The following is a 13,777-nucleotide window of genomic DNA, read 5'->3' on the forward strand; positions in this document are numbered from 1 at the left end:
CGTTGATTTTTGATTTGTACTTTGTCTCGTTCTTGTTTGCTACTTTGTCTTTTGCCCTGTTTTGTCTGCTTTTGGTTTTTGTATCAGCTTTCATTAAAGCTCGCCTTTTGTTCTTCCTTATTTTGCCTCCTGTGTATAACTGCGTTTGGGTCCACCTTCCCCTTCCATAGTTTCCTTCCCCTTCCATAGTCTTCTCCTTTAAACTCCAACCTGACACAGCTCATTACACATCCAGCAGTAGGTGATTTGGTGTGGCCAAATCACCTAGGTATATTCAAATTGAAATCAATAGAGCTAGAGCCTACTATTGTATATTGTAACCTAACACCTAAAGACATGACAAGATACACAACCCTATTTACATTTATATCTCTTTATTCTCTTTAATTCAAATTCACAACATAATGAAACATAGTTTATGCCTCATCAAAAATAAAAAAAGATAAGTCCTTGGTCTGAAGGGATAAAATAAAACCGGCCTGGGAGAAAAAAAACAAAACTAAAAAAACATAGGCCAAACAAAGTAAACCCCACTTACAGCTAGACAATTAACTACATGAAGTTACCCAGCCACATTTCAAGATGACAAAAAATGGAACTGAAATGCCCCAACTGGAAACACAGTTCAATCATTTCAGAGTTCGTACAAGTATACAAACAGTAGCATGCAGCCAAACAAGGCTGGTAAGATGGACTTATAGCCTGCTTAATGTTCTGGGGAACTAACCTATTGCACCACCTACTCAATGAAATATCCGTTGTAGGAAAAAATGAAAGTAGAGAAATCAAGTCTAAACAGAAAATCTGTTACAAATATCGAAATCTGAACAATGTAGTTGATAGCTAGACCTATGGCTATTGGCTCTGTGGGGATAGCTAATGTTTATTGTGTTTAACAGAATGACAAAAGTGGCAGCATTTCCATAAAATCGTACTCTGTCACCCGTCTCCTCGCTTCTCAAGGTTCAAGCATCGCAGAACGGGAAAATATTTTTGCCGTTTAGTTTTTTTCTCTCCTCTCATCTTCAGTTTGCTTTCTTTTGGTCACTAGTTTAACGTTAGTGTGGCATTGCTCTAGATGTTTCATTTGATTACTTGTGCTATTTCGCAAGGTAGAGATCTTTTGGTTTCGCACACAAAGTCACTCAGCTATAAATGTTCTTCCCATCCTTGTCTCTGACAAACTGGAAATAATCAGCGTATGTCCATCTTGAGGATGTAGAGTCTTGTCTGCTGTTGCAGTCATCTTCTCCTCAATCTGTAGCACTGACAGGAAGTAAACATTTACACAGATTTTTTCTCCTCTGCTTATTCTCATGGTGTTGCTGAATTTGTATAAAAAACAACAAACCACTTAATTTTGGGTTTAAAATGCATTGGAATGCACGTTACTGAGAAGTAAAATTTTAGCCTTTTTTTGTAATTCCTTACATTACTGCCTTACAGCAAAAAGTAATGCATTACAGTAATTATTTTACTTTTGAAAAGCGTTACTCACAATACTGGTCCTGAAATTGTCTTTTCACACTGTTCTAAAAAAAACCATGAAGGAATTGTAATCTTCAGATGGAGAACCATCCATCCATCCATTTTCTTCAGCTTATCCAGAGCCGGGTCGCGGGGGCAGCTGCCTGAGCAGGGACACCCAGACTTCCCTCTCCCCGGACACTTCCCCTAGCTCCTCCGGGAGGATCCCAAGGCGTTCCCAGGCCAGCCGAGCGACATAGTCACTCCAGCGTGTCCTGGGTCTTCCTCGGGGTCTCCTCCCAGTGGGGCATGCCAGGAGCACCTCCCGAGGAAGGCGACCAGGGGGCATCCAATATAGATGCCCGAGCCACCTCAGCTGGCTCCTCTCGATGTGGAGGAGCAGTGGCTCTACTCCGAGCTCCTCCTGGGTGACAGAGCTCCTCACCTTATCTCTAAGGGAGTGCCCCGCCACCCTGCGGAGGAAAGTCATTTCAGCATCTTGTATCCGGGATCTTATTCTTTCGGTCATGACCCAAAGTTCATGACCATAGGTGACCATGAACCCTCGAGCACCCTGCGGAGGGTATAGAGCTGGTCCAGTGTTCCACGGCCAATGTGAAAACCGCATTGTTCCTCCTGAATCGGAGGTTTGACTATCGGCCGAATTCTCCTCTCCACTACCCTGTAGTAGACTTTCCCAGGGAGGCTGAGGAGTGTGATCCCCCGATAGTTGGAACACACCCTCCGGTCCCCCTTTTTAAATAGAGGGACCACCACCCCGGTCTGCCAGTCCAGAGGCACTGTCCCCGACTGCCACGTGATGCTGCAGAGACGTGTCAACCAAGACAGCCCCACAACATCCAGAGACTTGAGGTACCCAGGGATCTCATCCACCCCCGGTGCTTTGCCACCAAGGAGCTTCCCAACTAACTCAGTGACTTCGGCTTGGGTGATGAATGAATCCACCTCTGAGTCCCCAGCCCCTGCTTCCTCTATGGAAGGTGTGTCAGTGGGATTGAGGAGATCCTCGAAGTATTCCTTCCACCACCCGACAATATCCCCTGTCGAAGTCAACAGCTCCCCAACCCCACCGTAAACAGTGTTGGTGGAGACCTGCTTCCCCCTCCTGAGGCGCCGGATGGTTTGCTAGAATTTCCTCGAGGCTGACCGGTAGTCCTCCTCCATTGCCTCCCCGAACTTTTCCCAGACCCGAGTTTTTGCTTCCGCGACTGCCCGAGCCGCAGTACGCTTTGCCTGCCGGTACCCGTCAGCTGCTTCAGGAGTCCCCCGGGCCAACCAGGCTCGATAGGACTCCTTCTTCAGCTTGACAGCACCCTTACTTCCGGTGTCCGCCAACGGGTTCGGGGATTGCCACCACAACAGGCACCGGAGACCTTACGGCCACAGCTCCGAACAGCCGCGTCAACAATGGAAGTGGAGAACATGGTCCATTCGGACTCAATGTCCCCAGCCTCCCTCCCCTTGAAGACCTCCCTGACACAGTGTTCCGCCAGACGTTCCCAGCAGACCCTCACCATATGTTTGGGTCTGCCGAGTCTGTCCAGCTTCCTCCCCTACCAGCGGATCCAACTCACCACCAGGTGGTGATCAGTTGACAGCTCAGCCCCTCTCTTCACCCGAGTGTCCAAGACATGCGGCCGGAGGTCAGATGACACAACCACAAAGTCTATCATTGACCTCCGGCCTAGGGTGTCCTGGTGCCACGTGCACTGATGGACACCCTTATGTTTGAACATGGTGTTTGTTATGGACAAACTGTGACTAGCACAGAAGTCCAATAACAAAACACCACTCGGGTTCAGATCGAGGAGGCCGTTCCTCCCAATCACACCCCGCTCTCCAGTACCCCTCCCAGGGACTCCAAGAAGGCCGGGTACTCTACACTGCTGTTCGGCCCGTAAGTGAGAGACCTACCCCCGGCCCAAAGGCGCAGGGAAACGATCCTCTCGTTCACCGGGGAAAACTCCAACACATGGCGGCTGAGCTGAGGAGCTATAAGCAAGCCCAGTCTCTGGGTAGAGAGTCAAGCCTCTCTCAAGGAGTTGGGTTCCAGAGCCCAGGCTGTGCGTGGAGATGAGCCCAACTATCTCTAGCCGGTACCACTCAACCTCCCGCACTAGCTCAGGTTCTTTCCCCCCCAGTGAGGTGACATTCCATGTCCCCATGGCCAGAGTCACCGTCCGGGGATTGGGTCGTCGGGGCCCCCACCCACGACCGCCACCCAAATCACTTAGCACCAGATGGAGAACCCTTCAGGAAAAATTTGGGAACCACTGAGTTAAATGACTAAATGAATGTCAAGACCTCGACTTTCCCAACAGACTGAACACTGTATAAAAGATCCAATTCACAGTCAACAGCCTCAGATATAATCATGGAAGTTAAAAGTGTCCAAGGTCCAGAAGTTTAGCGCTAAAAACAAATTTACATGAGCAAGAGACAAAATAGACACCATGTAAAATCACAGTCTGCAAATACATACAGTGCAGTAGTGCTTATTGTGCTAAATTGCTATTTTAGCTGTAAATGTGTGTTTAACAGAACATCTTCACAGGTTGGAAGTTGGTATGAGTATCTGAAGTGTTGGCATTTGTGGGTTAGATTATATTCTTAACATTGGCAGTAAAAAAAAAAAAAATGAGCGTTATACTCAAGATCTTGTACAAAAGTGTATAATACTGTAATACTGACTATAACAAGTATAGAAAGAGAATTGGGAGCAGGAGGACGTGAACCTCAGAGTCTCTAGTTTGATAAACAGATGCCTCACAGATCCTCAAACTGGCAGCTTTGTGAAATGAGACAACAACAAAACACCAGTTTGAACACTGAAGGAGAGGAGACGATTCCAGGATACTGGCCGTCGAGGCAGAGCAGCATCGAAAAAGCCAAATGTGAGACTGGCCAATAAAAAGAGAAGATGACGATGGTCAAACGAAAACTGAACATAGACGTGGGACAGAAGTAGGCTGGAATAAAATGTCATGGACAGAAGAATCCATGTTTAAGGTGTTTGGATCACATTGAAGAACATTTGTAAGATGCAGAACAAATAAAAGGATGTCGGAAAGTGCTTGACACCGTCAGTCAGCATGGTGGAGGAAAAGTAAATGAGGAATACTATCACTCTGGTGTGAAACACCATGCTGTATTATGTGAACGGAGCTCCAACAGGACAACGAGCCAAAACAAGCTCCAAACTAGTAGTACGTCTACAAGAAGTGACCAGCACTGTCACCAGCTTGACCACGACCCCATGTTTGTAAAAACACTGTGACGGTGCCCTCTCGGATGCCCTCCTACTAGAAAAAAAGTGAGATAGTGCCAGTCTACCTTTTCCATTTCACAATGAATGAATCACAACCTTCTGTGCATTGGTGCCTTTTTTTCCCCACCCCTGCCCTTTAAATATCCAAGTCCCCCAGTGGTTATCAATATCCGGGCATAGTGTTCATGTGACACATTGGTCTCACTGTTTCTTAGTGTCTTCTACACAGGAGGCAGTTTTTTTTTGCATCTGGTGTAGAAAAGACACTTTCTATATTTTGGATGCAATGATGCTAAATACTAACATGTCTAACAGGTCCAGTCTCCATTTAGCATGTCCCAGTCTTCTGTCTGTTGCTACAGCTCATCTTAGCTTCTTCAGTTTTGTTATTTGTACATGTCCTTGACAGAAAAAGGACTGACAGAGTGAGAAACAGTGGGACCAATAAGTCAGATAAACAATACACAACCCGACCATCTGTTATCTATGCACATTCACCTGCAACACCAATCTCTTAAAATGCTCAGAAATAAAAACTGTAATATTGTGAGAAGACACTTCCATGACCATCGACACACTGTGACCGAGAAAAGTCAACAAATACACAAATACACCTCCAACTTTGCAGAGACCTGATTGGTTGGTTCTGGCTTTAAATGAGGGAGCTGGTTGGACTTTATGTTCATACAGTCTGAACTGCCTGGTGTTCAGTCTGCTGGTACAAACACACTGTGAGCCTCACAGATCAGCTTGAGAAACATGGGCTCTGAATACTCACAAGAAGACTATGACCAGTTTGCTCGTGAGCATTATGAAGTCGCTCTAGCGAACCCCTGCCTCCTACCAGATATCACCATAGACAAGTCTCTGCTGAAATATTCTGGCATCGACTCAAATGCTGTGCTGCAGACCTACTCTAATGAGCTGATCAACAGCGTTCCAGGCTTCATCGACAGGTTAGGATCAGGGTTAGGTCCAGTGACTTCAGTCCCAAATGCTGTTGGACTTGGAGCATTAGTGATTTCTATGATCTTGGAGATCGTTATGAAGAGCACCACTGAACCAACTGAGGATACATACAGCCTGCTGAGACGTGTGTTTGGTGAGGAGAAAAGTTCAGCTGTCCGGGACACAATGTCAGAGTACCTGAAGCGCCATCACACCTTCATGAGCAATGAGCAACGATTACGGGAGGAACTACAGAGACTAGAAGCACAGCTGAGCAACCACCTGACCATCCTGAGAAACTCCCTGCTGCATGACGGACAGATGACCACCCGGGGCTTCAAAATCTGGATCAATGGAGCCTCCTTCCACCTCCAGATGTTGATCCATGAGGCTCGACTGAACATTCAGGCCGGCAGACGCAGATCAGACTATTTTACTGCGATCAATGCTGCCATCAGTTTGTATCTGCAGAACCTGGATATTTTGCTGGAGAAGTACAAGAATCACAACAACTATCCTCAAATCCATTTGGATTTTATTCCATTTTGCTGTACACGCTGTGTAATAGAAGACGAGGAATGTGTCGTGACGAGTGACACGAGGATAGATCTCTGTGGATATCCTCAAATAAATGAGAGTTTTAGGAAACATGTTTTCTCAAAATTTGACTCAGAGTTGAAGAGTCATTTTTTAAATATCAGGAACAACCTCAACTCTCTAATGAACCAACGTGGTTCATTCACTCTGCCATCAGCCTCTTTACATGGTTAAGTGAGAAGATTTCTGATCTACATGTTCTGTTGATCTGTTCTTAAAATCTCCAATATCCCTCAATAACAAGAATAAACATTCATAATTCACGTCTCTGCATTAAACATTGATTTAGGCTCAACGTCAAATGTTATGTTGACACAACGCTGTACTTCTGTTACACAACAACCACTTGGTTAGAGTTGTTTTGGTTTAAAATACACTGATTTGAATCTTATTTTTCTTGACAAAGTTTAACTGCTGAACACCCGTGACTCCTTTTCTCACTGTTAAATCCATTGTTGGTGTGTTTTGCAGGATGTGATGTCACAAAATGAACTTAATGAGAGAAAGCCTCATTTGCATATTTAAAACACATCATTTCTGAAAACTTGTAATACAAAAAAAAAAAAAAACTGGGGCAGGGGGAGTGTCATGTTGATATATATTAGTAATGTTATCTTTTTTTCCCGGCAGTCTTTGAGTTTTTACATTCCACGGTCTCAACAAAGGTCGTCTCTCTTTCCTTTGACACTTTTAAAATGTCATCCTGTTTCCACTAGAGGGTGCTGCGACACTGTCATCTAATGAAAACAGGAACATAACTCAAATGCAAATATTACAAGTCAGATGTTTTATCCGCTTGCTTCATCACAGCCACTTTGAAAAACAAAAACAAATAAAGAGTCTGTTCCTTATTGAGATGTACAGGAGTGACCATCTACTGACCTTTTTTCCTCACAATAACTCACAGAAACAGACTGTGTGTACAGAATCTGTCATAATACAAAAACATGGCGGCATGAGTGTTGAGTTTAATTTCTTATGCACGTGCATCCACACGACCTGAAACACCTGACCATGTCGACACAAGATGTGGCTGCTGTAGGGTGGACACAGTGTTGTGGACCGATGACTGTTTGGACCAACTGCAGCAGATAAATACTGACTGGTTCTGGATAAAAAGATTCACAAAGCAGACTGCAGAGTAAAGACACCAGGCGGGTGGATATAGGCTGCATAGGTCACTGTTATTCACAGATTTTTGTAGGATTAAATGTTGTGACATCTGCTTTTATGAGTCATGTGTCTCATGTTTATGCATAATACCAACTGAGAGAGAGAAACACACAATTGCCACCAACTGCATGTTTGTGTGCATGTGGTGAACATACCTGGTCAGTGACACATGCTTCAGTGATGTTGTGGCTTCACACTGCAGTAGAGGAGACAATGCAGGTGTCAGATCTCATAACGCCAAGTGGTTTTTAATCCATCTCTTTATTTCTACTGTTTTTCCACCAAGGTTACTGAGGTTAACCTGCAAATCTGCTCAAAGAAAGTAAATCCACCGCTCTGCGCACTTACCTTTGTTAAGTACAGCAGATAAAGTTTCCATGTTCAAACCAGAGAAATCTGCAAGTCTACTCAAAGTAACTGCGCATTTCATTTGATCGGACGTGAATTTGGGGATAGGAAGGAATTCAACAAAGACTTTATCACATTACCATGGCTGTTTATATTTGTGCCGAGTCATGTCAGATTTTTTTAATCAGGTTGTGTAATGGTGTGTTCACTGCCAGTGAAACGAGTTTGACCACAGTATTTGCATCAAATGGCCAAATTATTTATTTACACAAACTGTGTGTTTGAATTAAAATCTACCAAATCACTTAAACTCTGGTTCTGGTTCTCTGTCTCCTCTCTGTAACATTACGTTCATGAAGTAAAGTCCAGTTCCCCTCCAGCTCCAGTCAGCAGTACAGAACAGAACCTGGCTGATCAGTAGGAGTGAAGAGAAATCACCTTTTTAATCCCACAAGTTCAACAGTGATCTCTGAGCTCTGCTCCCGTCGGATCAGAGCAGAATCACATGTGCCTCTGGGTGTTTATTCCTCCAGAAGGTCTGGATCTGCACCCTCACGCTAACATGCATGATGTTAACAACATTGTTAGTTTTGCAGATATTTGGTTATAAATTAAAATATTAGACAAGTTAGAAAAGCTGATGTTGATTTTCTGTCGCAGTCGTTCCGTCTGTCTGTCCGTCTCCTCCCCCACATGACTGATACTGTTTGTTTTGAACCCGTTGTCGTGTTAAAGCCTGCTTGGCTTTGATCCATTGCAATAAGTTCCAACACATTCCACCGTAACAAAAGGTAAACCACAGTCTGCCAAGTCGAACGCGCCCAGTGGATCTGCGTACACGACTGGTGTTTTTTCTATTCTGGTTGAAACCTGAAGCCAACTCGTGCTTCAGGACTTCAGAATGACTTTTGTTTCTGAGAGATGGATCACTTGGGCCCACTTTCACTTCTACAAAATTCTGTGTTGAGGTACTGGTGCTGGATGGCTCTGTGCAGGTCCGTCAGGTTGATCCACAACAAATTCTTTAAGAGAGTAGATCTGTGAGTCTCATTCCCGACTCCTCAAATACTGATCTCGCCATTTCTCTTTAAAACTCTAAAGAGAGTATTAAAGAGATTCGTGTTGCATCCCATTTGTTCGATCTGTAGGAAAACAGATTATTTCTGTCTCATGAAGTCGGTCTAACACACGGCGCTGTCCAGCTTCTGTCTGTGGACATGTCACTGATGTTTGTAGGCACTAAATAATCCATAATGCGTCATTATTAACTGGTAGTCCTAACAACAGCTAACCTGACTGGAACTGGTTTTCCGACTTGTTCTACTGGAACGTAGTACGACGTCATTCCCGCTCCGACTTTTGAGTTAAAAAGCGATGAGTCTGGCCCATAAACCCAAAGTCAACTTAGTTTAGTCCCCAAAATGTCAAACCTTCCCTTTAAGGTGCAGGTTAATGTTCCAGGTCAAGTTCAGGCTGCAGAAGTAGACGACAGAATAAATGTGTTTGTTTGCTTGAAACTCAGCTTCTGCCTCAGGTGACATACCGAAGTTAAACCCTCGGTATGAAGGAATTCCTTCTGAGTGATCATTGTTGTGAAATCAGCGGCAGCGGTGGCAGAGAGACACGCAGAGCCTGAAAATAGGACAGGATCAGGAAGGAGTTTGGAAATCATGACTCCTGGCATCAGGCAGTCAGACCTCTGGTTGTCTGTTAAAGGCTGATATCTGTCACAAACTGAACTTTCAGTGAGAAGCAGAAACATCTCCTGCTGTGATGAGCTGTGGCAGCTTGTTGTGACCAGGCGGTGAAGCAACAGTCAATCTAAAATATTATCATTCAAACTTGATGGATAATTGTCATTTACAGTGATGCAATTTCTTACTTTGCATGACATTATAATCATGTGAGTCAAACAAAAAGCTGCAGAATGTCTCTGAGCACGTCCAGAGGACCGAATGTCAAGAAGCTTCAGTCTGAGACTTTAACTCTTTTAACTAAACATCATTTGATTAAGTCAAAGTGGTCAAGCTTTAAACTTCCAAACACATTTTTAACAGAACAAGAATTTCTGTCACACATTGAGAAGAAATCTTTAAATGTCCACTGGAGGAACATTTCCCTTATAGTGTGATGTAAATCCACTTCACAAAGACGATGAGACGATCTTTTAATCGATTCACAATCACATCACAAAGTCTGCCACGCTGTACAGTCGCCACTGGAAGCAAAAGGATGTGCAGTTTGTCTGGCGGATATTCATCACATGACATCGTGAAAGAGGAGAATTATATACAGTAGCAAACATATTTCTAATGTTCAAATGAGAAAGGTTGAACATACCTGTGTCTCCCAATAGAAGAAGATGTCACAGCATCAGAATCCGCTCAGTGAGGAACAGTACTCAGGAGGTATCAGAGATGTGTGTCTGTCTGTGTGTGTGTGTGTGTGTGTGTGTGTGTGTGTGTGTGTGTGTGTGTGTGTGTGTGTGTGTGTGTGTGTGTGTGTGTGTGAAGGTGTTTGTTAAATGATATCAAAGTACAAACTGAGGGTTTGTCAGCTGGAACAGATCAGTGGGTGAACTAATCCTGCAGCTTTTACAGCCTGCACAGCTCAGACTGACCAGCTGAGCTTCATCCAGCTAACGACTTTCCAAATCAGCCTCCTGCCACCTGAGTTCAATAGATCCACAAACCACACGCAACAAATAATGAAAAAAACAGTGAGTCTGGATGGAAATGCTCGACACCTTTCAAACTGTTGTTTTCTGTCTTTGATTGAAACTTTGGTGTTTTATTCATTTGTAACTCTGCAGACAGCTGTGTGTCAGATCATGATACATGTGATTCTGTCGGTCAGCAGATTGTGTTTATGGAAAATATCTGCTGCACAAGAAGCATCGCTTGCATTATTAAAGAACCGTGTTGCACCAAATGTTGCTGTTGTGATTATGAAACTGTTTGTCTGAATGTCTGAAAAGCTCCAGGCAAACAGGCCGAGAGCGTCCGGAGCTAAAGAGCTAAATCCAGATTAGAAAGTTTTAAACTTGTCCCAGAATGCTGCTGAGAGGACAATACACCAGGCTTCCTGCCACACACACACACACACACACACACACACACACAGCAGCATCAGGCCGTGTATAAAAACATCTGTATTCAGCAACAAAACACAGACCGTCAAGGACACTCACTGACCCCTCGTGCACAGAGTTTCACGTGCATTTGTCCCAAGAACAAACACAAACACACTCAAGTTCTGATATACATGCACACACACACACACACACACACACACACACACACACACACACACACACACACACACACACACACACACACACACACAGCAGAAAATAGGTCTGAGCGGCAGGAAGAACACTGCATCCTGACGATAACATCAACATAATAAACACAACAATCAGATGGTCAGGACGCTCTAACGGTTGATTTCAGGGATGACGTCACTGTTACTGACACTGAGCTGAAAACACATAAGATTAAATGATGACAGCAGGACGTCGTATGAAGAAGAATATCAGTGTTTAACGTACGTGTCAGCTGTCTGCAGGTCACAGTCATCATCCTCAGCAGCTAACACTCAGACACCAGCTGAGCGACTCAGTGTGAGTGAAGGTGACGACGCCTCAGGTGCTGCTGAACAGTCTGAGGTCAGTTTTTGACTGTCAGGTCACACTGTGAAGGAGATGCTGCAGCAGATTTAACGGCTGGTGTGAGTGTTTCAACATGTTCCCAGGCCACCGGCTCAGACTGCAGCATCCCAACAGTCCCAACAACTTGCTGCAGTGAAGCTGATGTGTGTCAGCCAGGTGAAACGGGTCAGCGTGGGATCTTCTCAGGTTCTGTCGACAGCAGTATGCCAGCTAACGTTAGCTTCAAGTGTGAGAATGTTTCCTGTCGTCAGGCAGCACCGTCAGCTGTGGATGCCTCTCTCATTGGTTGTTGAGGTCCAGCTTGTAAAAAGTTCTGACATCATCATCCAGACCTGAAACCTCCTTACATTACCTGATCATCTGATCCAAACGTCCACACAGACCAGAACTGTCCTCCGACTGTCAGGAGGCAAATAAGGATCAAATCGACCCGAAAGTCTTGTAGCGTGAGCTCAGCATCAGTCTGCCTCATCAGTGTCTTAACGTTGACTGAACTGAGTCCAGTTTAACATCGCAACAGAACGTACGATGATCTTTGTCATGACACGATATAACACCATCAGATGTTCTTGTTTTCCTCACTTGAATCGAGGGTCTGACGGCAGAGGAGGTCGTTCACTGTGCAGTTTGTAAAACCCACTGAGGCGACATGACGACGTGATTTTGGGCAGTTTAGATAAAACTGATTTGATTTGATGTGACATGTTTATCACGAGGGTTACTCAGCTGACGGCGTTCGGAGTGTGTTTCTGTCGTGACCACTGCTCACTGGCTCACCGGGTGACACATTTTGTTCGACGCGTTTCCTCGGTTACGAGATGCCCGGTTGTTTTTCACTGGGTTGCCATGGTAACAGGTTTACAGGTTGTCCCCTGGTCGTTTTTCTGCCTTTCACTGCCGAGTGCTGCGTTCACACCTCACAGCCCAGAAACTGGGTGTGACAGTCGGCGGGTTTTACATTTGACTCACAGCTCTCTGCTCCTGAAATAGATTCTGGAGGTCCAACAGCTGATCTTCTGACACCACCCATGCTGCCATATGTTACTGCTATAATCAATATTTCTATAATAACAATGTTAAGCGATCTGTGAGCTGAACTCTTCATCCCCTTCGAGTTTCAGCTCATTGTTAATCCATTAAGTCACGAGCCCGCTGCGACAATGTGAGTCTGCTGTGACGAAGCATATTCAGCCTTTGACCGACGGTGTAAGAGTGTTATTGATACACCTGAGTTGACACACAAAGCATTAAAATGTCCGTTCTGTGTGTCTGTAGGTGGTTTGTAGGGCAGACGAGGTAACACAAGCTTCCCTGCTCATGTTTCAGTCTTCAGACCGCTGCTGAGATCAGCTGGAGAGAAACTGCACTCAGCCCAGCGTTTCCCTTCAGACTGAGAATATTAACCACCACCAGTAATCCACTACTCCTGGTGTAGGACATTTTAAATGAGTAATGAGACTTTACTCAGTACTCATTGAGGGAAGTATCACTTTAAGGATAGTTTCTAAGGTGCCATGAAAAATGTCTGAGACGTACTGTGAGATCCACTAAAGTGTATATGACATTTGTTAAACTGATTATGTTGTCGGCCTGTAACACACCACATGTGTTTTCTGCCATTACGTCTCTCAGTCGTGTTTAATTCTCCTGTCTGAGTGTTCACACATGAGCTGATGTTTATTCCACCAGAAGCTGGTGACCTGTTTAAAAACTTCCATTGTCTCTGTGTTTCCTTCTGGATCTGTGAGGATGAATGAAGCGACTCCAGTTTTGGGACTTTTGCGGGACAGTTTCTTGGACGCTGCATTGTTCAGGTTTCTGTCCTCGGAGGGTTTTATTCTGTCACATTGTTCGTGCTGTGGCCTTTGACCCAGCAGCCTCTGGGCTGGACTTCCTGACAGGAAAACACACTGTACGGCTGCTCGGTGGGGAGAGTTGATCCTCGAGGCTGAAGTGCCGACACACAGGTCCAAACCCGTCCAGCAAACATCCTCACAACACTGACCCGCTACGAACCACAACACGGTCCTGCTGTCTCGTTCATATCGAATAAGAAGAGTCATTCTGTCAGCTGGGAGGTTTAATGAACTCTGTTAATCAGAACATTAAACATGGTTTCCATTTCTTAATTCTGGAAAAGTCTGGAGATCTTTAAAGATCATTTTCATTTCAGCAGCTCTTACAAACACCAAACGTTTCAGTTTTAGTCCTTTCTATAGTCTGAGGGTTTTTACAGAAAGGTGCATATATAATTTATCATGTTTTTAGTGGTTGTTGACAGAATT

At 44.7% G+C, this 13,777-nt stretch overlaps 1 long non-coding RNA gene across 1 annotated transcript; it reads right to left on the reverse strand.

Annotated features, from left to right (window-relative positions):
- Positions 1-378: 378 nt before the first annotated feature.
- On the reverse strand, positions 379-10,485 carry LOC119021917. The gene is made up of 3 exons (XR_005075800.1): positions 10,163-10,485; positions 7,630-7,670; positions 379-1,266 (listed from the first exon to the last, which is right to left on the reverse strand). It is a non-coding gene; the product is annotated as an uncharacterized LOC119021917 (long non-coding RNA).
- Between the last annotated feature and the right edge of the window lie 3,292 nt (positions 10,486-13,777).

The sequence above is a fragment of the Acanthopagrus latus genome, chromosome 6, assembly GCF_904848185.1.
Source record: "Acanthopagrus latus isolate v.2019 chromosome 6, fAcaLat1.1, whole genome shotgun sequence".
Taxonomy (NCBI): Eukaryota; Metazoa; Chordata; class Actinopteri; order Spariformes; family Sparidae; genus Acanthopagrus; species Acanthopagrus latus.